Here is a 22,613-nt window from a genome sequence, read left to right as displayed (position 1 = left end):
TAATCATATTTTTTTTAAAGGCAAACCGATTGCGAGACTCCCTGTCTAGTTTTGGAAGATTTAATTTGTCAACAAAATGCTTCTTCGAGCAGATAAGATAAAAACTCGATTAATGTCACATTTGAAAATGTTTAGTGCATATCCTCCATCACAGTTAATTCAACAGCAATGAGGCTAATTTCTATGTAAGTTACATTTCAATTAAGAAACAGTTTGCAGAAAGCTAATTTTGGAGGTAATACAGAGCATTCCTTTCTAAATGGTGTCCATGATTCCAAATTTGCTCTTATCACAATTTGAGAGTAAACATTTCATCCAAAGATTAAGAGTTTTGCAATAAGTTATCAGGGATGATCACTGGAGCTGACATGATGTGTAACTAAGTTCATAAGGGAATTAAATGCAATTCTGGAGGGACGAAAGATGGAGAGGTATTGTGGGAAAATGGATAGGTAAAGCTCAGATCAAGCAGAAAAAAGAATAGCCCTTTTGGACCTGGCCTTTGCAGCTACCACAGACTGTGCCAGTGCCACAGAGTAGTAAGGTTTGAGTTTATGCTCAGACCTCCACACAAGACCTTGGCCATGCTGCCATAGAATCAAAGAAATTACAGCATCGAAGGAGGCCATTCAGTCCACTATGACTTTGATGGTGCTAGCCCTTAATGAAGAGGTATTTAGCAGTTTGCTAGCATGGAGAGAAGAAAATCTGAGGCCTAATCACTTCAGACTCTCCTGTTATACCTCACAGTGTCAAGTTAAAACATTAAAAGGGGATAAAGCACAGCATGAGGAGATGGCAGGAAGGAGAAAACAGGAAAAACATAATAAAATATAAATTGCTGGGGTAATCTTGGTACTAATCTTTTCTCAGTGCAAAATCACTTATCTCTCCTGAAGACCTGACGTATCTAGAGTATGATTCTATCTGATGGTTGCCCTCCTGTACCTTGCCCAAATGATCATTCTTCATTCATGAATCTGGAAAGTGAGTGTCAGCTGATTTCAGGGTTCAGCTACCCTAACACTTAGGGAGTTAATTAATCGTAGAAGTAGAAGATTCCAAATTTAAAAAAAAAATGATTTAGTATTTTATCCATCTGAAAATACAACAGACTAGAATTTCCTGGTAAAATAACGACGAGTTTAATGCACACGCCATTATTAGTATGTAAATAACCCAGCAATTTGTGACGAGGAAGAGATATGTCATGAGTTGCGAATCACCACAAATTACTGGACGATTTGCACTGTTGGCCTCGCAAAACCCAGAGTTCGTCGTTAACCTCCCCGCGAGGTTCAAGAAATTTCTGCATTTGCGCCATAAATACGAATTAAACTCGCCACAGAAAGTTAGGGCTGGTACTTAACAACGTAAGGACTCTTTTAATGACGAGATTTATGTTCCTGCAATGCCACTCAACCTCTCCGGTCTAGAAATGGAACAAAAAATGGAACTAAAACTGTTGAGTCTCATTCCTGCAGGTAGCAATTTGCTCCTAGAGGTTTTTAAAATTAAAAATTAAAAATTTTAATTGTTTTGTTCTTAACTTTCCTATCTGTTTCTTTTTCTCTCTCTCTTAATCCAATCTTTCTTTCCCTCTCTTTATTTCTCTTTCTATAACTAATTTGACTCTAATTCACGCCATTTCTTTCTCAGTCTTTCCTCTGTTTCTTTCTCTATCCTTAAATTTAATTGGACTGTTGGTCCTGCCATTCGTCAAAGTCCCAGATGCCCCATTGACCTTGTTATTAACTCACAATTCTAGCAATTTACGGCCAAAAAATATTTCCAGCTGAAGAAAAAATATCTAACAAACGGGGCACACCAGGAGATGCCCCACTCCAGCAAAATCCAGGCCAATAAATTAGCAATCCTCTGCTGTATTTGGCTAATTTAATGTTTTCTTCAAATGGATACAGGAGAGATGAATTAGAGACAAGTCTGTGCTGTTTACTTAACATCAGTTTCATGTTGGCAATTCAAAGACGACCACCTTAAAATTTCAGTGTTTCCATATTGTGATCAGAGTTTCCTGTAAGCATAGTTTCTCTGTATTTTTGTTCTGTTTTCCTCTGTATACTTTTCTGTTTACTAGTTAGCATCTAGTAAAAAAATTAACTATTCTTATACTTTACATATTTCAGCTTCTATGCTTGCAGGAATTTTAAAATCCCATGTTCTATTATAACAATATCTGACTGTTTACTCCCTTAATGGCTTTCTTCTCTGCTTTTCCTTCCTGATTATTTTTCTTTTGGCTTTGATGCTTTTCTTCTGCTGTCCCTAGTTTATCTCTGTTATTCCTGTTTTTCCTTTTGTTTCTCTCCTGTTTCTGGTTTCTGTCAGTTGTTTTCTGGTTTTTCTCTGCTGCTTCTTTTTTAATTTATGTTTTTTCTCTGTTTTTTGTTACTCTCTACTGTTTCTGAATTCTCTCTGCTACTTCTGTGCTTTTTTTGCTTCTTTCTGCTGCTTCTCCCGCCGGTTGCATTTATTCCTCTTGTTCTTTAGCTTCTGTTCTCTTCCTGTCCTGCTCTTTCTCTTCCTTATCTTCCCCTTTCCTTTTTGTTTTAAGCCCTCAAATCCCTGTTGCTGCAGGACCCTGAGCTAAGGAGTGCTCCCACACTGGAACAAAATAGGCCCTCAGATTCTTAAAGGACAGCTTGCATGAGTACCAGGGATCCCACAGATGGGGCGATTTGGGGAATTTTCTGTCTATGTTTGTATTTTCACCAGGAATCTTGTAAAATACAAGGAACTCCCACAGGGATTGAAGCACTCACATTTTGGGAACCAAATCTCGAGCTTTTGTCATTTGTGTTGTCATTTAAGTATGACAGTCCCAGGATGTATGAAGCCTCCAAGACGTAATGAATTCTCTCTGCTGAAATGACTGATGTGGCAGAAGAAATAGTTCAGATGCTGATGAGTTGGCATAATGAGTCATTAGACAATTAAAAAAATATGTTTGGCAAGCAGAAAAATCTGCTTAGAAAGAAACATTTCCAAAGTCAAATTTAGTCAAATTTGTCATTGTTCTAAGTTAAGGACAAGCACGTTGGAGTTGTGAGAAGGGACAGCTCTATGCGCCTGTGGAGAAACCCTGACTCAGACACATAGCTCCAATGTAAATAGATACAAAGAGAAAATACATGGGAGAATGAGAAGGACAGAAAACACATCCAGGAGGTTTGAAATATTTCCTGGTCCGTTTTACCACAAAAGTAAATGTCAGGTTTTCAAGAAATCTCCAAAATTGTTCAGTATTTCCAAATGTTTTTAAAATTGATTTATTTATTCTACTCTATCCATTAATCATATGTTGTGCATAAGGAGCCTACAATACTTACACTTTGTTTAAATCAATGTAAAATGTTTGATGTTATACATTTGAGTCTAATTTACATTAGATTTCTACAGCTTCAGTGTTTATTGTTCAGGGTTTGCGGTAAAGATTTTTGCAAAGAGTAAATTGTATTCTTTGGAAAACTACCATGGAATATTTTTGTAATCTGTAGAGTATTGTACTTATGTGGATAGAAATGGATTGAAGCCAATTGCCTTGGTCTGGAACACTGAATATTTTAGAGAAGCTGTGGTACCAATTTTTTACACATCTGAAGAGCTGAATCTTTATTTCATTTTTAAAAATTCTCTTTTCTTGCCAGTTTCCTCTCTCCGCCCACCCCCGCCACTCCTCCCCCCACCCCACCCCACCTCCCACCCCCGCCCCTTCTCTCCTGGAGTTGTTGACCTGTTGCTTGGCACTAGTTCTGCTGGGCAACCTCTGATATTTTTCTCAAATGGTTGTTATTCATGTGTCAGCCATGGCTATTTGACTGTGGGGAACATGACAACTGATCTCAGTCTGGTTCCCAGCCAACATCCACTTCCAACATGGGTCACTGGATACAGATTAGGTGCTAGGACCCTGACTGATGTCCCTCCACCGGGGCACTGAGTGATTGCTGCCGTTAAAACTAGATTATTTTGTTATTTTTGTTGGCTTTTTGGTTTTTTGCACTGTTGCCAGCTATTTTGCTAACTACCTCTGTGCCTTTAGACAGGGTATAATTAGACAGGGTTTCCCATTGGGGATTCAACTCCATCTTCCTTCTCGGAAGCAACAGAGGGAAACCAGACTGTTGAGGCACTTGGCACTTGCTCAAAGTTATTTCGACACCAGAGTATACAGGCAGAGGCATTCTTCCCTGCACTTAACTAAGGAACAGTGGACACTTCACTTCACAAAGAAAGTGGACACAGTGGCTGGTTTCTGAGCATTAGGGAAGCCTCTGGGTTCTGAAGTAGCTAAGTTCTGGTCTGAACCCTCTACAGGATGCACCTCTTGTGCAGCCACACAAGTAATCTGGCTCTGCCTCCTCTCTGCCATGTGTGCAGGAATTGGATGGGGCCTGGTTGGAGGGCCTGCACATGCTGCTTTCCCGAAAGACAGCACTATCAACTGTGTGCCTTCCTGCCATGCTACCGGTATTGGGCGTTAGCTCTGCATAGCCATTGATCAGGGAGAAAACAGGCCTAATGGTCCCAATGAGATCAGTGAAGCTCTTGTGTAATGCTTGTTCGCCAAACCTGTCCAAAGTGGAAGAGACAGCCCTCTGCAATCTGGCACCTGAGACCTCAGAGGGAGCAGTTTAAGGCTCCACACAGGAAGCAAAGATTGCAGACAGGCTCTCAATCATGGGGTCTTCCATGCAGATGTTCCTGGAGCTGCCATGTGCTCTGTAGGCTGCAATGCTGTTAAATGGTCCTCTACTGCACATGCTGCTGGTGGACTCCTCCACCTGAGTTGCCATTTGAAACACTCTGTCTGGTACAGCACCAACACCTAATGCTTTGCCAGCATTGTTCTTTTGAATGCCAAGCCTTGAAGCCACAGATCTCCAGGGCTATGGACAAAAAAGACTCAACAAGTATGTCAGGAATGTCAAGTTAGTCTGGTCCATAACGCACTGTCAAGCTCCTTGAGTCTGGTGAAAGTTTGTAGGCAACCCCTTCCTCCACCCCCACCCCCTCCCCACCCTGTGCCAAAAGATGTGGTCTCATAGGTCCTCCAGATCCAATTCAATAAAACGGAAGTTGAAATTTAACACAGAGAAGTGTGAAGTGATTCATTTTTGTAGGAAGAATGAGGAGATGCAATATGCAAGGCTATGGGGAAAGAGCAGGGGGGTGGGACTAATTGGAGAGCTCTTTCAAAAAGCCGGTACAGGCATGATGGGCCAAATGGCCTCCTTCTGTGATGTATCATTCTATGATTCTATAAAATAGACATTGAGTCTTTTTTGTCCATAGCCCTGGAGATCTGTGGCTTCAAGGCTTGGCATTCAAAAGAACAATGCTGGCAAAGCATTAGGTGTTGGTCCATTTTTTTGATGGATTTAGCCATACCAAAGTTAGATGATGGAATAGTCACCATTTATACCAGCTAAGTCTCTTGTTAGCAACTTTATTACAGATGAGTCATGATTGACCCTTTTTCTTTTATTCCCGCTAACAAATGAGTGAGCACAAAATCATTTTCAGCAAAATTGCATTTTGATTTTTGTTTGTTAACGTCTATGGAAATGACATTTCACCCAATATTTGAAAAGAAAGGAAACTGTACCCTTGGGTTTCCAATTCTGTTGCTCGCTGTATGGAGCTCCCGCATCTTCAAACATTAATGCGAATAAATCATCTATAATTTAAATGATATGAATTTGCAAATAAGTCCTGTTTGTAGGATTTCCTATACACCAGCAGAAGGTTGGCCAAAATCGATGGAGCAGGAATTTCACCACACTTTCAGTGCTTAAATGTAATAGATTAGATCCTTCCATTGGGGCCAATTAGAGATATCGGGAGTGAAATTGGTTTTCGCCAGTAGCATGAAACAGGCTCACAGCAAATTGGCAGCCTGCTTTACACCACACCTGATTTTCCTTACCTTGATGAAGGCCAATTTCACCTCCTTCATTCTGATTGTGAAAAGGCTGGTTGCCTTGTTAAGAGGTTGTGCTTCTACAGAGGATCCAGGGTCATCAGGAAAGAACGTTTTCTGTAACAAATGGAGTAAAAAAAGAGCAGAGGTCTCCATTCCCCTCTCAGCATCCAGTTAGTTCTGGGACTGTGTGTTTTTTAATTATATATTTTTTTAAGCACAGTAAGTAATATGGAGACTTTTCTGGGCTTTGAAATTGAAATTAGAGGCACTGTCCTCAAGTGGCTACTTTATGATTGCTACTTGTTCAAACGTTTCATTCTTAAATTTAATAAGTTTATTATAGCTTCTTGTGAAGCCACATCCCCAGCATTTACTTCTCATTATGGAAGATGGGAGCTAGAAGGGATGTAGGTTTTCTACATCCACTCCCAGCAAACCCTGCACCCTGCCCCATACCTGTCTAAACAACTTAGGGCTGAAAACCCTTGGTCCTTCCAGCTCACTCATGCTGTAATGCCAGTGGCAATGTGCTGGACTAGCCAACAATTATGCCAGGACCTACATACACCAGGTCCTTGCTTGAGGTTGTGAACTACACCGGGCCTTGTCAGGGGCAGAGCCTAGTATGGTGTCAGCTTCCTACTTCTAATTTCCTAATTTTTAATTTATGTCGCATTATATTTTGACTGAGTTTGTTGTTATAGAAGTGAAACTTCTTATAGATTCCAAGTAAAGCTTAAAGAGATGGTGTGAGGCAGGAATACTCGATTAGTTTGACAAGAGATCCACTTACCAAAATGTAGTGAAGCTGGGGCCTGGAGTCCATGTTGAACTTCTATGGAGGTTCTCCCCCGAAAATCCTCCCCCCTTCCTCAAGTATCGAACTTTACTCCCTAAATTCCTTGACTGTTACGCAACACAGTTTAGTTGGTGAAGGAAGCATCCAGAGTGAAGAAAAAGAATTTAGGTGTCAGCCTTGGCATACTGGTAGCACACGAGCCTCTGGGTCAAGGGCACCTTGGGTTCAAGTACCAGTCCGGAGACTTCAGCACATAATCGAGGCTGACGCTTACTGAGGGAGTTCTGCACTGTCAGAAGTGCCATCTTTTGGATGAGATATTTAACTGAGACCCCAGGTGAAAGAGCCAATGGCTCTATTCTAAGACGAGCAGGGGAGTTCTCCTGGTGTCCCAGCCAATATTTATCCCTCAATCAACACTTAGAAACCCCAAAAAATAATATCTGGTCATTGCTTTATGTGCGACCTATCTGGCTGCTGTGTTTCCTTACATTACAATGGTGATTCCACTTCAAAACTACTTTATTGGTTATAAAGTACTTTGGGACGTCCTGAGATCATGAAAGGCGCTATTTAAATGCAAGTTCTGTCTTTCTTTATTTATCGGTGACATAGGAAGTTGTGAGGTCTCTCAATGTTTACAAAGCGGGGTTGGTGGGGGGATACATCTAAAGTTCTTTCTTGAGGGGTGAGAGATTATGACTTGTTTTTGATATGGACTCTTGGGGTGAAACAAGAGATTCTGATATTCTGCACATTCTGATGTTAATACCAGAGTTTTGTGTGTTAATACTGCCTGTTACTAGGAGCTTGTCACAAGGGTAGAGGAAATATCTGAAGCTGCTGCACCATTTAAAACACTGCACCAACTTAAAGGACCACAATACATAGAGCCCTACCTGAAAATTTCATGAAAACGTATCGGCAAAATTCTCAGACTCATCTGTGGAGCAATTACTGGCCCAAATAAGACAGAGGAGAGATCAAATATTTGGACTTAACACAGGTGTTCATCCAAAGAAGCTTCCAGTCTCAGTGCAAGGAGGTGGTGACAGTGAGTACCTCCTCCTTCACCCCCCACAGTGCAATACAGTGCCCAGGAAATGCAATGACCTCACCAGGACAGCCAAGATATAACCTGGCTGTGAGATCTTATACAAATGTAGTATAATAACCATGCTTTACAGTTAAAACCAACTTCCCTTCACTGTTTAAAAGTGCTTCACCAATGCACAAGAGGCAATATAAAACCCTTCATTTACCTTCAACCATCTCTTCCCTCACAACCTTACACTAAAAGCCTCATGTGATTGGGCTTGTTTGTTCCAGCTATCTATTCTCACCCCCAAAATGATTTGCTTGATGTCAACTGGATAGATTACATATCATGGAAGCCAGAGAGCATTAATTTTTTCCTCCCAGAGGTCCTAAGTGCAGTCTTAGCTACTGACATGGCTGCTCAGACTACTGTCATTGAGGCCTGGGGTACCAGATCAGAGAGGGCTGTCTCCAGTAGCTTTGGCGCCTTGATTTTTTTTATTCGTTCATGGGATGTGGGCGTCATTGGTGAGGCCTGCATTTATTGCCCATCCCTAATTGTCTTTGAGAAGATGGTGGTGAGCCGCCTTCTTGAACCACTGCAGTCCGTGTGGTGAAGGCTCTCCCACAGTGCTGTTAGGAAGGGAGTTCCAGGATTTTGACCCAGCGACGATGAAGGAACGGCGATATATTTCCAAGTTGGGATGGTGTGTGACTTGGAGAGGAATGTGCAGGTGGTGTTATTCCCATGTGCCTGCTGCTCTTGTCCTTCTAGGTGGTGGAGGTCGCGGGTTTGGGAGGTGCTGTCGAAGAAGCCTTGGCGAGTTGCTGCGAGTTGCTGCAGTGCATCCTGTGGATGGTACACACTGTGCGCCGGTGGTGAAGGGAGTGAAAGTTTAGGGTGGTGGATGGGGTGCCAATTAAGCGGGCTGCTTTGTCCTGGATGGTGTCGAGCTTCTTGAGTGTTGTTGGAGCTGCACTCATCCAGGGAAGTGGAGAGTATTCCATCACACTCCTGACTTGTGCCTTGTAGATGGTGGAAAGGCTTTGGGCAGTCAGGAGGTGAGTCACTCGCCACAGAATACCCAGCCTCTGACCTGCTCTTGTAGTCACAGTATTTATATGGCTGGTCCAGTTAAGTTTCTGGTCAATGGTGACCCCCAGGATGTTGATGGTGGGGGATTCGGCGATGGTAATGCCGTAGAATGTCAGGGGGAGGTGGTTAGACTCTCTCTTGTTGGAGATAGTCATTGCCTGGCACTTGTCTGGCGTGAATGTTACTTGCCACTTATCAGTCCAAGCCTGGATGTTGTCCAGGTCTTGCTGCTTGGGGGCACAGATTGCTTCATTATCTGAGGGGTTGTGAACAGAACTGAACACTGTGCAATCATCAGCAAACATCCCCATTTCTGACCTTATGATGGAGGGAAGGTCATTGATGAAGCAGCTGAAGATTGTTAGGCCTAGGACACTGCCCTGAGGAACTCCTGCAGCAATGTCCTGGGGCTGAGATGATTGGCCTCCAACAACCACTACCATCTTCCTTTGTGCTAGGTATGACTCCAGCCACTGGAGAGTTTTCCCCCTGATTCCCATTGACTTCAATTTTACTTGGGCTCCTTGGTGCCACACTCGGTCAAATGCTGCCTTGATGTCAAGGGCAGTCACTCTCACCTCACCTCTGGAATTCAGCTCTTTTGTCCATGTTTGGACTAAGGCTGTAATGAGGTCTGGAGCCAAGTAGTCCTGGCGGAACCCAAACTGAGCATCGGTGAGCAGGTTATTGGTGAGTAAGTGCCACTTGATAGCACTGTTGACGACACCTTCCATCACTTTGCTGATGATTGAGAGTAGACTGATGGGGCGGTGATTGGCCGGATTGGATTTGTCCTGCTTTTTGTGGACAGGACATACCTGGGCAATTTTCCACATTGTCGGGTAGATGCCAGCGTTGTAGCTGTACTGGAACAGCTTGGCTAGAGGCGCAGCTAATTCTGGAGCACAAGGCTTCAGCACTACAGCCAGGATGTTGTCGGGGCCCATAGCCTTTGCTATATCCAATGCACTCAGCTGTTTCTTGATATCACGTGGAGTGAATCGAATTGGCTGAAGACTGGTTTCTGTGATGGTGGGGATATTGGGAGGAGGCCGAGATGGATCATCCACTCGGCACTTCTGGCTGAAGATGGTTGCAAACGCTTCAGCCTTGTCTTTTGCACTCACGTGCTGGACCCCGCCATCATTGAGGATGGGGATGTTTACAGAGCCTCCTCTTCCCGTTAGTTGTTTAATTATCCACCACCATTCACGACTGGATGTGGCAGGACTGCAGAGCTTTGATCTGATCTGTTGGTTGTGGAATAGCTTAGCTCTGTCTATAGCATGTTGCTCCCGCTGTTTAGCATGCATGTAGTCCTGAGTTGTAGCCTCACCAGGTTGGCACCTCATTTTTATGTACGCCCGGTGCTGCTCCTGGCATGCTCTTCTACACTCCTCATTGAACCAGGGTTGATCCCCTGGCTTGTTGGTAATGGTAGAGTGAGGAATATGCCGGGCCATGAGGTTACAGATTGTGCTGGAATACAATTCTGCTGCTGCTGATGGCCCACAGCGCCTCACGGATGCCCATTTTTGAGCTGCTAGATCTGTTCGGAATCTATCCCATTTAGCACAGTGATGGTGCCACACAACACATTGGATGGTGTCCTCAGTGTGAAGACAGGACTTTGTCTCCACAAGGACTCTGCGGTGGTCACTCCTACCAATACTGTCATGGACAGATGCATTTGCGACAGGTAGATTGGTGAGGACGAGGTCAAGTAGGTTTTTCCCTCGTGTTGGTTCACACACCACCTGCCGCAGGCCCAATCTGGCAGCTATGTCCTTCAGGACTCGGCCAGCTCGGTCAGTAGTGGTGCTACCGAGCCACTCTTGGTGATGGACATTGAAGTCCCCCATCCAGAGTACATTCTGTGCCCTTGCTACCCTCAGTGCTTCCTCCAAGTGGTATTCAACATGGAGGAGGACTGATTCATCAGCTGAGGGAGGGCGGTAGGTGGTAATCAGCAGGAGGTTTCCTTGCCCATGTTTGACCTGATGCCATGAGATTTCATGGGGTCCAGAGTCAATGTTGAGGACTCCCAGGGCCACTCCCTCTTGACTGTATATCACTGTACCGCCACCTCTGGTGGGTCTGTCCTGCCGGTGGGACAGGACATACCCAGGGATGGTGATGGAAGAGTCTGGGACGTTGGCTGAAAGGTATGATTCTCTGAGTATGGCTATGTCAGGCTGTTGCTTGACTAGTCTGTGGGACAGCTCTCCCAATTTTGGCACAAGTCCCCTGATGTTAGTGAGGAGGACCTTGCAGGGTCGACTGGGCTTGATTTGCCTTTGTCATGTCCGGTGCCTAGTGGTCCGATGCCGAGTGGTCCGTCCGGTTTTATTCTTATTATAACTTTTTTTAGCGAGATTGTACAACTGAGTGGCTTGATCGGCCATTTCAGTGGACAACCATATTTCAGGGCTTTAATGAGCTTCTTGCTACCATTCGGTCAGCTCTCTTGCTGATCAGTGGCCAAGTAGAGGCAGTGCCCAGTGCTAGTGGCACGGCTGGAATATGGTCGTATGATGCTGCTGTCTCTCAGGATTGCAATACATGCAAGCTCCTGTCAGCCCTATCTGATGCCTGGATATTAATCAAGTTAAAGGTTAGTTTAATAAACTATTTGTTTCTCTGAAAAAAAATGTGGTACTCACAATCCACCCAACTTGCATAATGTAACAGAAACATCAAGATTACAGCTCAGAAGGAGGCCATTTAAATCTTTGCACCCTTGCTGGTGCTCGATGTTAATCTAGCGCTATCTACCCCAATCCTATAGCTTTACCTTTTTTCCATATCTTTTTATGTTCTTCCCCTTGAAATACTTATCCAATTCCCTTTTAAACAATATTATAATCTCTGCCTCAAGAGCCATTTGTGGTAAAACACTCCATGTTCTAGTAAGCCTCTGAGAAAAAAATTCTCCTAACTTCCTTCTTCAAATGAAAATTCTGAGTTTGTGCCTCTTTGTATTCAATCTGTTAACCAGTGCAAACAGTCTTTCACTATCTACCCTTTCAAAACCTTTCATATTATTATAAATCTCTATTCAGATCCCATTAAGCTTTTTTGTTCCAAAGGAAAATGCCTTAATTTTTCAAGCCTTTCTTCAAAACTATAATTTTTATTTTTAGCAAATCATCACTGTATCTTTTCTAGGGGTCTAATATCCATTCTATAATGAACTGTATATAATACTCCAACTTTGGCCTATCCATTATCTGCTACAAATTCAACATAGCTTCTTTGCTTTTGCCTTCAATGCTCCTTTGTATAAATACAAGTTGTTGTTTGTATAAAACATTGTGAGTGCTAAATTAGGCCATGTACAGCACGTTGTTACAGCGCTCGGCGGCCTCGAACATCCAAGATGGCGCCTTGGCTGCGCACGCACATTTCCAGCGTGATATGCACCGGACGCCATCTTGGTATAGGAGTTAGTGCATGCACAAATACCAAATGCCAGAAGCATGTAAAGTAAGGAGAAAATGGATGCAATCAGGTGCAATGCAGATTTAAAGTGATAGACACCATTTTGGGACTTAACGCTCAACTCAACGCACGGTCTTAACCATGACCATCTGACCGTGTCTTAGGGTGCCTGGAGGATCCCCACCAGTGCTATTTAAAGGGACCATGCAGGAGTTACAGGTTAGTGGCTGGATTATTGCTTATGGCTGCCGAGACATTTGTAACTGTTTTTGGAGGTCTCCTATACTTGAATACTAGGACTAGGGGACATTTTTTTTCATTTGTTCATGGGATGTGGGCGTCGCTGGCGAGGCCAGCATTTATTGCCGATCCCTAATTGCCCTTGAGAAGGTGGTGGTGAGCCGCCTTCTTGAACCGCTGCAGTCCGTGTGGTGACGGTTCTCCCACAGTGCTGTTAGGAAGGGAGTTCCAGGATTTTGACCCAGTGACGATGAAGGAACGGCGATATATTTCCAAGTTGGGATGGTGTGTGACTTGGAGGGGAATGTGCAGGTGGTATTGTTCCCATGTGCCTGCTGCTCTTGTCCTTCTAGGTGGTAGAGGTCGCGGGTTTGGGAGGTGCTGTCGAAGAAGCCTTGGCGAGTTGCTTCAGTGCATCCTGTGGATGGTACACACTGCAGCCAATGTGCGCTGGTGGTGAAGGGAGTGAATGTTTAGGGTGGTGGATGGGATGCCAATCAAGTATGCTGCTTTATCTTGGATGGTGTCGAGCTTCTTGAGTGTTGTTGGAACTGCACTCATCCAAGCAAGTGGAGAGTATTCCATCACACTCCTGACTTGTGCCTTGTAGATGGTGGAAAGGCTTTTGGAGGCAGGAGGTGAGTCACTTGCCGCAGAATACCCAGCCTCTGACCTGCTCTCGTAGCCACAATATTTATATGGCTGGTCCAGTTAAGTTTCTGATCAATGGTGACCCCCATGATGTTGATGGTGGGGGATTCGGCGATGGTAATGCCATTGAATGTCAAGGTTGGTGGTTAGACTCTCTCTTGTTGGAGATGCTCATTGCCTGGCACTTATCTGGCGCGAATGTTACTTGCCACTTATGAGCCCAAGCCTGGATGTTGTCCAGGTTTTGCTGCATGCGGGCTCGGACTGCTTCATTATTTGAGGGGTTGCGAATGGGACTGAACACTGTGCAATCATCAGCGAACATCCCCATTTCTGACCTTATGATGGAGGGAAGGTCATTGATGAAGCAGCTGAAGATGGTTGGGCCTTGGACACTGCCCTGAGGAACTCCTGCAGCAATGCTCAGCGGCTGAAATGATTGGCCTCCAACAACCATTGCCATCTTCCTTTGTGCTAGGTATGACTCCAGCCACTGGAAAGTTTTCCCCCTGATTCCCATTGACTTCAATTTTACTAGGGCTCCTTGGTGCCACACTCGGTCAAATGCTGCCTTGATGTCAAGGGCAGTCACTCTCACCTCACCTCTGGAATTCAGCTCTTTTATCCATGTTTGGACCAAGGCTGTAATGAGGTCTGGAGCTGAGTGGTCCTGGCGGAACCAAAACTGAGCATCGGTGAGCAGGTTATTGGTGAGTAAGTGCCGCTTGATAGCACTGTCGACGACACCTTCTGTCACTTTGCTGATGATTGAGAGCAGACTGATGGGGCGGTAATTGGCTGGATTGGATTTGTCCTGCTTTTTGTGGACAGGACATACCTGGGCAATTTTCCACATTGTCGGGTAAATGCCAGTGTTGTAGCTGTATTGGAACAGCTTGGCTAGAGGCGCAGCTAGTTCTGGAGCACAAGTCTTCAGCACTACAGCTGGGATGTTGTCGGGGCCCATAGCCTTTGCTGTATCCAATGCACTCAGCCGTTTCTTGATATCATGTGGAGTGAATCGAATTGGCTGAAGACTGGCTTCTGTGATGGTGGGGATATCGGGAGGAGGCCGAGATGGATTATCCACTCGGCACTTCTGGCTGAAGATGGTTGGAAAAGCTTCAGCCTTGTCTTTTGCACTCACGTGCTGGACTCCGCCATCATGGAGGATGGGGATGTTTACAGAGCCTCCTCCCCCCATTAGTTGTTTAATTGTCCACCACCATTCACGACTGGATGTGGCAGGACTGCAGAGCTTTGATCTGATCCGTTGGTTATGGAATCGCTTAGCTCTGTCTATAGCATGTTGCTTCCGCTGTTTAGCATGCATGTAGTCCCGAGTTATAGCTTCACCAGGTTGGCACCTCATTTTTAGGTACGCCTGGTGCTGCTCCTGGCATGCTCTTCTACACTCCTCATTGAACCAGGGTTGATCCTCTGGCTTGTTGGTAATGATAGAGTGAGGAATATGCCGGGCCATGAGGTTACAGATTGTGCTGGAATACAATTCTGCTGCTGCTGATGGCCCACAGTGCCTCATGGATGCCTAGTTTTGAGCTGCTAGATCTGTTCTGAATCTATCCCATTTAGCACAGTGGTAGTGCCACACAACACGTTGGATGGTGTCCTCAGTGTGAAGACGGGACTTCGTCTCCACGAGGACTGTGCGGTGGTCACTCCTACCAATACTGTCATGGATAGATGCATTTGCAACAGGTAGATTGGTGAGGACGAGTTCAAGTAAGTTTTTCCCTCGTGTTGGTTCGCTCACCACCTGTCGCAGGCCCAGTCTGGCAGCTATGTCCTTCAGGACTCAGCCAGCTCGGTCAGTCATGGTGCTACCGTGCCACTCTTGGTGATGGACATTGAAGTCCCCCACCCAGAGTACATTTGGTGCCCTTGTTACCCTCAGTGCTTCCTCCAAGTGGTGCTCAACATGGAGGAGGACTGATTCATCAGCTGAGGGAGGACGGTAGGTGGTAATCAGCAGGAGGTTACCTTGCCCATGTTTGACCTGATGCCATGATATTTCATGGGATCCAGAGTTAATGTTGAGGACTCCCAGGGCCACTCCCTCCTGGCTGTATATCACTGTACCACTACCTCTGGTGGGTCTGTCCTGCCGGTGGGACGGAACATACCCAGGGATGGTGATGGAAGAGTCTGGGACGTTGGCTGAAAGGTATGATTCTGTGAGTATGGCTATGTCAGGCTGTTGCCTATTATTTAGAGCCAGGACATGCAGGAATGAAGTTAGGAAACGCTTCTACACGCAAAGGGTGATAGAATTTTGGAACGCTCTTCTGCAAACGGCAGTTGGTGCTAGCTCAATTGTGAATTCTAAATCTGAGATTGATAGATTTCTGTGAACCAAGGGTATTACGGGATATGGGGCTCAGGTAGGTATATGGAGTGAGGTCACAGGTCCAGCATGATCTCATTGAATGGAGGAACATGCTTGAGGGGCTAAATGCCACTGGCACTTGCTGTCTCCTGTTATACGCCACCTTCTTCTGCAAGAAAACAGGACATGTGTCTGGGTGATGTGCCTGTCATGGTTGAATAGCTGCTATTGTGTGTGGTCTGTGAGTTGTGGGTGGGCGGCTTGCAACAGTGGTAATGTGTAAGGGTGAGAGGAAGCATCTGATTGGTATGTGGGTCATGGGGTTGTAATCCATGGAACAGTGGATGTGGCTAGTGGTGCAGTTGGTAGGAGATGCCTCTTGACAGTTGACCTCATTCACCTTGACCACTCGTGTCAAAGCATTGAACTTCTTCCTGCACTGCATCCATGTTCGTGGTGCTGTGCGCCTGGCATTGACTTCATCCCCCGCTGCCTCCCACAGCCTTTTGGCCACATGTCTGGAGGGCCTGTTGTCCCCCCACCCCCCCCTCACCCCCCACTATAGGATGTCCCTCCTTCTGTCCACCTCTTGTACTAAGACCTGTAGTGCATCAGCAGAGAACCTTGGTGCATGCACTCTCACAGGCCTGGTACCAACTCAGATCGACAGATTGGTGAGGTCTGGCATGCAGACTGGAGGATGTGGGATTTAGTAGTGTGCAACCTTTAGTCAACGTTTTAACACAACTCATCAGTGTGTAAGCATAGGGTTGGGACCTGCATCTGTGTTTTACGTGTGCTATATCTTATCCCCATTCAGACTGCGCAGACAGCAGACTGTTATTCTTAGCAAATAACAGGTACTAGCTACCTTTAAGAGATTTGAAGAGACATCCTCCCTTTAAGTGATTGGGGCTCCCCATGCTGGTGGAAAGTGCAAATTTCATTGAGTCGACATGCAAGGCCTGGGTTTCAACGCAGATTGACGGTGAGTACTGAGGCTGGACGAAGTTCTCATCCTACCTACGCAGGGGCCATTGGGCACTGGTTAATAACAGATCACTCTACCTACTGCCCAATAATAGGCCCTATCGAATTTTTCCTCCAGTATCCCACTTGCCTTTTTCTGGCCTTTTCTACCTGTAGCTCTACTTTTGAAGATCTATGTATCTGCACCTCCCTGCTCTTTCACTGTTAAGAATTTTGGCATTTAGGAAAAAATTCCTTTCACTGTTCTTTTTCTCAAAATATACCATGTCACATTGTATTGAACTGCATAAGCCACCTATTTGACCATTTCATTGACCTAACTGTGTCTTCCTGCAATCTCCTGCATACTTCCCCAGTTTTCCATGTACCTTAATTTAATATCATCAGTCTGTGCAGTTGGTAGGATTTTAACCTATTTTATGGACTCTAGAGGGCAGAATTTCTGCAGGGTCTTTGGCGGAAGATTGGCAAGAACCATGCAGAAACGGTATAAAAGGCTATTTATGCCATTTCTCCAGGGTTTCCCCTCTGATATCTGCAGAAGTTATGGCAGGATATGAGGAGAGCCCAACGGAAATTACTGGTGTCGAAGCTTATCTGCAACCAAGGTATGACTAACAGGCCCATAATTTCCTAGCTTATCCCTTTTCTTTATCTTGAATAAGAGCATAACATTAGCCTCCAATCCCTTGGCACAATTCTTATTTCCAATGGCTTTTAGAAAATTATGGCTAGTGCCTCTGCTATCTCTTCCTTCACCTCCCTCGGTATTCTGAGATTCATACTGTCTGAACCTGGTGAATTTTCTACTTTCAGTTCCTTCAGCTTTTTTTCATTATACATTTTTGGAAGTTAATTTTTTCCAACATAACACAATATCCATTGAAATGTCACACTTTTACTCCTGAGATGTAAGAGCTCCTAAGATCACATGAGGTAGTCATCTTGCAATCAATAAGCTTCTTATTTTAGAATAAAATTGTACCCATGGTGTTCTCTCTTGGGTCAAGAACATTGCACCATCCAATTCTCAAACACCAGCAGTGAGTAACATCTCAATGGTTATTTTTTCTTGGAACTGGAGGAGTCTTTATATAAACCAGCAATATCTTTTGGCACAGATTAAAATGTTAGGACCATGCAGACACAGAAAAATAGTTAGAAATCAATGTATCAAAATCAGTGAAGGAAATTGTAAACAGTATTCATACACTCATTACAGAGATCTAGTTTCATGTTCCTTTAATCCTGTTTTATATCCCCAGAATACAGCCTATTTGTGTCTTCAGCTGGACCCACAATGGATGTTTCTCAACTTTATTCTAGTTGGACTTTTGTCAAAATGCGCTTTTAAGTTTTATAATATATATTCCCTTCAGACCCCTGTTTTTTCTCGATCCTTTGACAACTGATCGAGTATGGTCACTACATACATTCCAAGTGCCATTGTCGGATGTTAATCCTTCAAGTTAGCACAATAAATAAAATCCCTTCAAATGGGAATCATTGATTAATATAACCTGGATTTTCATTTGACACTAAACCTAGGTTAGTGGTTTGAAAGTCTAATTATCTCCTCTGGCAAAAAAAATTAAATATAAAACTAATAGTTTGAACTTCTCTCAGATCACATAATTGCAATTATCAGTTTAAAAAAAGACAAACCGTAGTGTGCAATGTAGAACATTCTTTATCTAGCAAAATGTGTAAAAAGCTGAATAATTTAAAGGGAAACCTAGCACTGAATAATATACAGGGATATAGACAGAAACTTGTATTCAAGCATCTTTTTTGGCTATCCAGGTTCTCACATCAACAGTTATCACCTGGCCCATTCCGAATGTTATTCGAAGTCCCACATCAGGTTAAAAACAACTAGATTAATTCAAATAGAGATAGATGTCTAGCTGTTTTTGCACGGTGTTACAGATCAGAAGGATATATATATAAGTCTCTTGATAGTAAAGAATTTCTACCTTTTCACTATTTGCACAAGTATTATCTTAAATATTATCATTTGATTTTTCAACAAGATTGAGAAGCTTCTTACCAGGAATAAAAAAATAGTTATTTATTTCTCATACTCAACACTAAATTAAGGCAACTAAAAAAATATTTCCATGAATTTCAAAATCTCTTCATGGTCTCCATTGAATAGACATCTTGATATAATTTTCTGTGCTGGAAAAAGTATACAACTTCCAAGGTAACGTGACAAACTACACTGCTCAGTTCAAATTTGTTGTACGAGAAACAGAAAATTGATTTTTTCTAATAAGTCTGATAAGATCTGCTTTGCAGTCTAATATTTATTTTACCAACCACTTGAACGTAATTTTAAACACCAGATGTGACACTACCAAAGTGATGCCACTGCTGTGATAGCCCTTGCAGGGCCATTTCAATCTTGGCAACACATCATGGCAATGGCACAGTGGGGCCTGTGTTGGATTACAATCCAAAGAAATGGCCCACACTAACTTAATGTAAAAGAAACATTGGTTAAAAACTATCAAATATCTTAAAAGAGCTGATATTTCTAACTATATTCACAGGATAATTAGTATACTGGCTCAGGATTGGAGTGATAGAATGTTTCTCATAATTAGTGACTCGACAGAATTTACTCATGTGTTACTTGGTCAGATAACTCATATTAAATTTCTAAAGTGCATCACTCTCAGGATCTTCCGTATTTCGAGGATTTTTAGTATACAATACATGCAAAATATTTCTTATTGTCATACAGATTGTTAATTTAAATTAATTTCTTGCTCAAAAAAAAGTTCACATTATGCTTTTTACAAGGTTTCAATTCAAATTAACAGGTCATTTGGATTACACAACTTTTAATTAAGAGAAATGGACTGTAATTAACACTGATAATTCTAATCTGGAATTAGAGAAGCACACAGCCGTGAGCAGCTATTTCAGACAAGCCCAATGGACATTTATGTTAAAAATGAAGAACCGTATTCCCCATGAGCTATATCTGTGCAGGTTTTTTTTTTAAAAATAAGAATCTACTTCTTGTTCTGAGTTGGGGGATTTCTACTTGGCACATGCAATCCGTTTCCTGCCATCTGTTCCTGTGCAGGAGGGTGGTGAAAATGATAGTTTTGCAATAGGCTTCTATTGAAAATCCTAACAAGCTGCTCCCTACCTGTCTGGAGTTGTTTCCAGCCCACAAATTGTTCATCCCAACACTCCTGCTATTCAGCTGAGTTTTGCCATCAGACTGAATGTTTCTTTTAACATCAACAGGCTTTGCAATTGATTAAAAACAGGAAAACCACTTGTGGAGGAGTGGGTTAACTAGATAGCGAAAAATAGCCAATGAACAGTCAAAAAAAAAAATCACCAGAGGATGTGAAAATATAACCAGCTGCAGGAAAATAATCCAAATAGGCAGAAAACCAATCAGGAAATAAACCAAAACAAAATTCTTGAAACTGCGGAGAATCAGGAAGGTTTGGCATTCTATGCACTGCCCCTTTCCGATCAAATGTGGTTGAGTTATTTTGTCAAAAGCTATTATCCATAAAAGCTTTATTGCATAAATAAAACACTTTATTTCAATTGAAATGGACTAAGGGTTTAAAAATATCTTTTGATTTCTAGAGTTTGAAGAAGATAAAAATGTTGAAATCACACTGTGCAATATTAGCACGCGAATGTTTTACAGTTTAAATGGAATTCCTTTGCCAACGTAGGGTAATTTCAAGCCATGCAAAAATGTAGCTTTCACAGTACTATTACATTTCCACATTCAGCAGCTAAGCTTACCTTATACCAAAATATATTTGGTACCATCCACTTGGAAACATATGGAGGTGGTGCAGTGGGTTAGATACTTGCCATTCACCTCGGGGACTTGGGCTCAAATCCAGCCCAAAGTGACAGGTTGACAGTCTCCTCTGGCTGTAAGGATCCTATGTAAAAGGAGTCTAGGCAATCTCACTCCAGTTCCTAGTGAGCATCAGCCTATAGCACAAAACTAGCCCTAATTTGTAAGTCATTGGCAATATCACTCAGACAGGCCTAAGAATGAGTGGTGTCGGAAATGAAAAAAATAACCCACAGCGGTGTAATAGGGGGTTCTCTTCTGAGGTTGGGGCTATTGTTGAGGAAGAGTAGAGGGAACTCTATTCCTACACATTCCAAACCTGACCTGACAGTGTTTGATGGTGACACTGAGTGCCTGAAATGGAAACTGTTCCATTCAATAGCATTAGCATCACTTTGATGATCGCAAAAAATACAACCTAATTTGTTTTTTTTTTGCTTATATTCCTTTTTGATTTATCTGTCAATTAAGTCACTTTATAAAACAAAAATCAAATTATTATTTTGTTAAGATATGGATATGAGATTTTTAAGGAACATAGCTAGGCCCAAATAAGCCTATCTCTTTTCCACAGATGATTACCGTCTTCTCACCATATTCCTCCATCCCATCTCTCTCCAGAAATGCATCAATTGCCTTTTGAACCATTCATATTGTCTGCTTCAGCATCCTTTTCCAGCAACTAATTTCACAATTCTATTACCCTTTTGGTTAAACAGTTCCACCTGATTCCCTTATTCCTCCTAATTTCCTAATTTTAACTTGTGTCTCTTAGCTTCCTACATTCCTACGTTCCCAACGTTTATGGAGAGCTGGGGGAACAATGGTTAAAGCAGTAATATTAAAGCTCCAGTTTACACATGCTTTCAAAACAGAGATGTCCTCACACAATCTGATCCTTTGACTCTTGAGACTGGGCAACAGTGAGACCTCTCAAAGAGTCAATGCTATTGTACCCTGGCGAAAATAATTAGCTTTTCAAGGCTCCTAATTTCTCCTGATATAAATCAAATAGAATCCTTACTCTAAGTAATGTACAAAAAATGTTGACTTATTTAGCCTGTAAATACTTTCTTTAGTGATGGTAAATATTACTTCCTCATGGGACCGAGATAGAATTTAGCTGCATGCGTGTATGATGATAATAATACAATTGCTTGAAAGGTTGACTTCAGAATTACAAATGGATTTAATTGTGTAATATATTAATGACAATGGAACATTCAGATTAGGTACCTCCCTGAGGTAATTTAGCTTCATTTAAAATGAATGTGTTATTTGCAACTTTAATAACTGTGCAAATTTTTTTTGGATCTTAGTAGATTAGAATCCAGATGTTTATTCATGCTAATAAATCATTTTAAAACCATGGTAATATAATAGATTTGTGTGCGTCAGCACTATCTTAAAGGGAAATGGTTCATAAAGGGTAAGGAAAATCTAAAAAGAACCTTTTTTTAAACAGAAAAACAATGTGAGCCTCAGAAGAATTTTAATTATTATCTTTTTTTATTCTTAATTTTCTTACCAGCAAGGAAACACTTGAATTGGGGCACGTAAGGATAATTAAAGAACCTTAATTAAAAGGCACCTGATGAATCCTTAACCCCTTGTTCTTAACTTCTTTTCAAGGGGTAATTAGGGACTTTACTGTCCACTCTAGGGTTTATCAGAGGTCTTGCTCACTTGAACCATCTTACATTAACTGGTCCAAGTTAAATTAACAGTTACACAAACCATTCTCCCTTTTAAGATACAGGGAATGCAATTACATGAACTGCTTCTTGCCAAATCATTTATGAAGAAGTCAGGCAATGAAATCATGAATTAATATTTTTTATCAACACTTATGCTAACACAATTAGTAACATTTTAATATGAAACATTAAAAATATGTAAGGATCTTAAGACAATATAATTAACTGACAAAATCATTAAGCTTAAGGTTAGAAAGGCAGTTCAAGCATATCCCCATAACTCTGCATCAACTGCTCATTACTTATTATAAATAAAATTCAGTTACACTCAATGTCCAAAATTGGTAAGTTAGGTTTACAATTAGATTTCTTGTATAGCTGACAAGTTAACAGCCTTGAAATCAAGTGTGCCAGATATATTAAAGTGTAGTTCAGCATATTGATGATAAACTTCTAGCTTTAACTAAATGATTCCTAATTTCACGCAACATCGTCCTTCCCAATTATTGTAGTCGAGTTG

At 42.5% G+C, this 22,613-nt stretch overlaps 1 long non-coding RNA gene across 1 annotated transcript in view; it reads right to left on the bottom strand.

The window, feature by feature from the left end:
• The window catches only part of LOC137324246 (uncharacterized), a 112,000-nt gene extending 92,197 nt beyond the window's left edge, over window positions 1-19,803 (bottom strand). The window contains exon 1 of the long non-coding RNA XR_010963568.1: window positions 19,713-19,803. This is a non-coding gene — a long non-coding RNA (uncharacterized lncRNA). The remainder of the gene's footprint in view (window positions 1-19,712) is intronic.
• Window positions 19,804-22,613: the final 2,810 nt, after the last annotated feature.

The sequence above is a fragment of the Heptranchias perlo genome, chromosome 8, assembly GCF_035084215.1.
Source record: "Heptranchias perlo isolate sHepPer1 chromosome 8, sHepPer1.hap1, whole genome shotgun sequence".
In the NCBI taxonomy this organism is placed as follows: domain Eukaryota; kingdom Metazoa; phylum Chordata; class Chondrichthyes; order Hexanchiformes; family Hexanchidae; genus Heptranchias; species Heptranchias perlo.
Note: the sequence above shows the minus strand (reverse complement) of the source record. Positions and strands in the feature narration are given on the sequence as shown.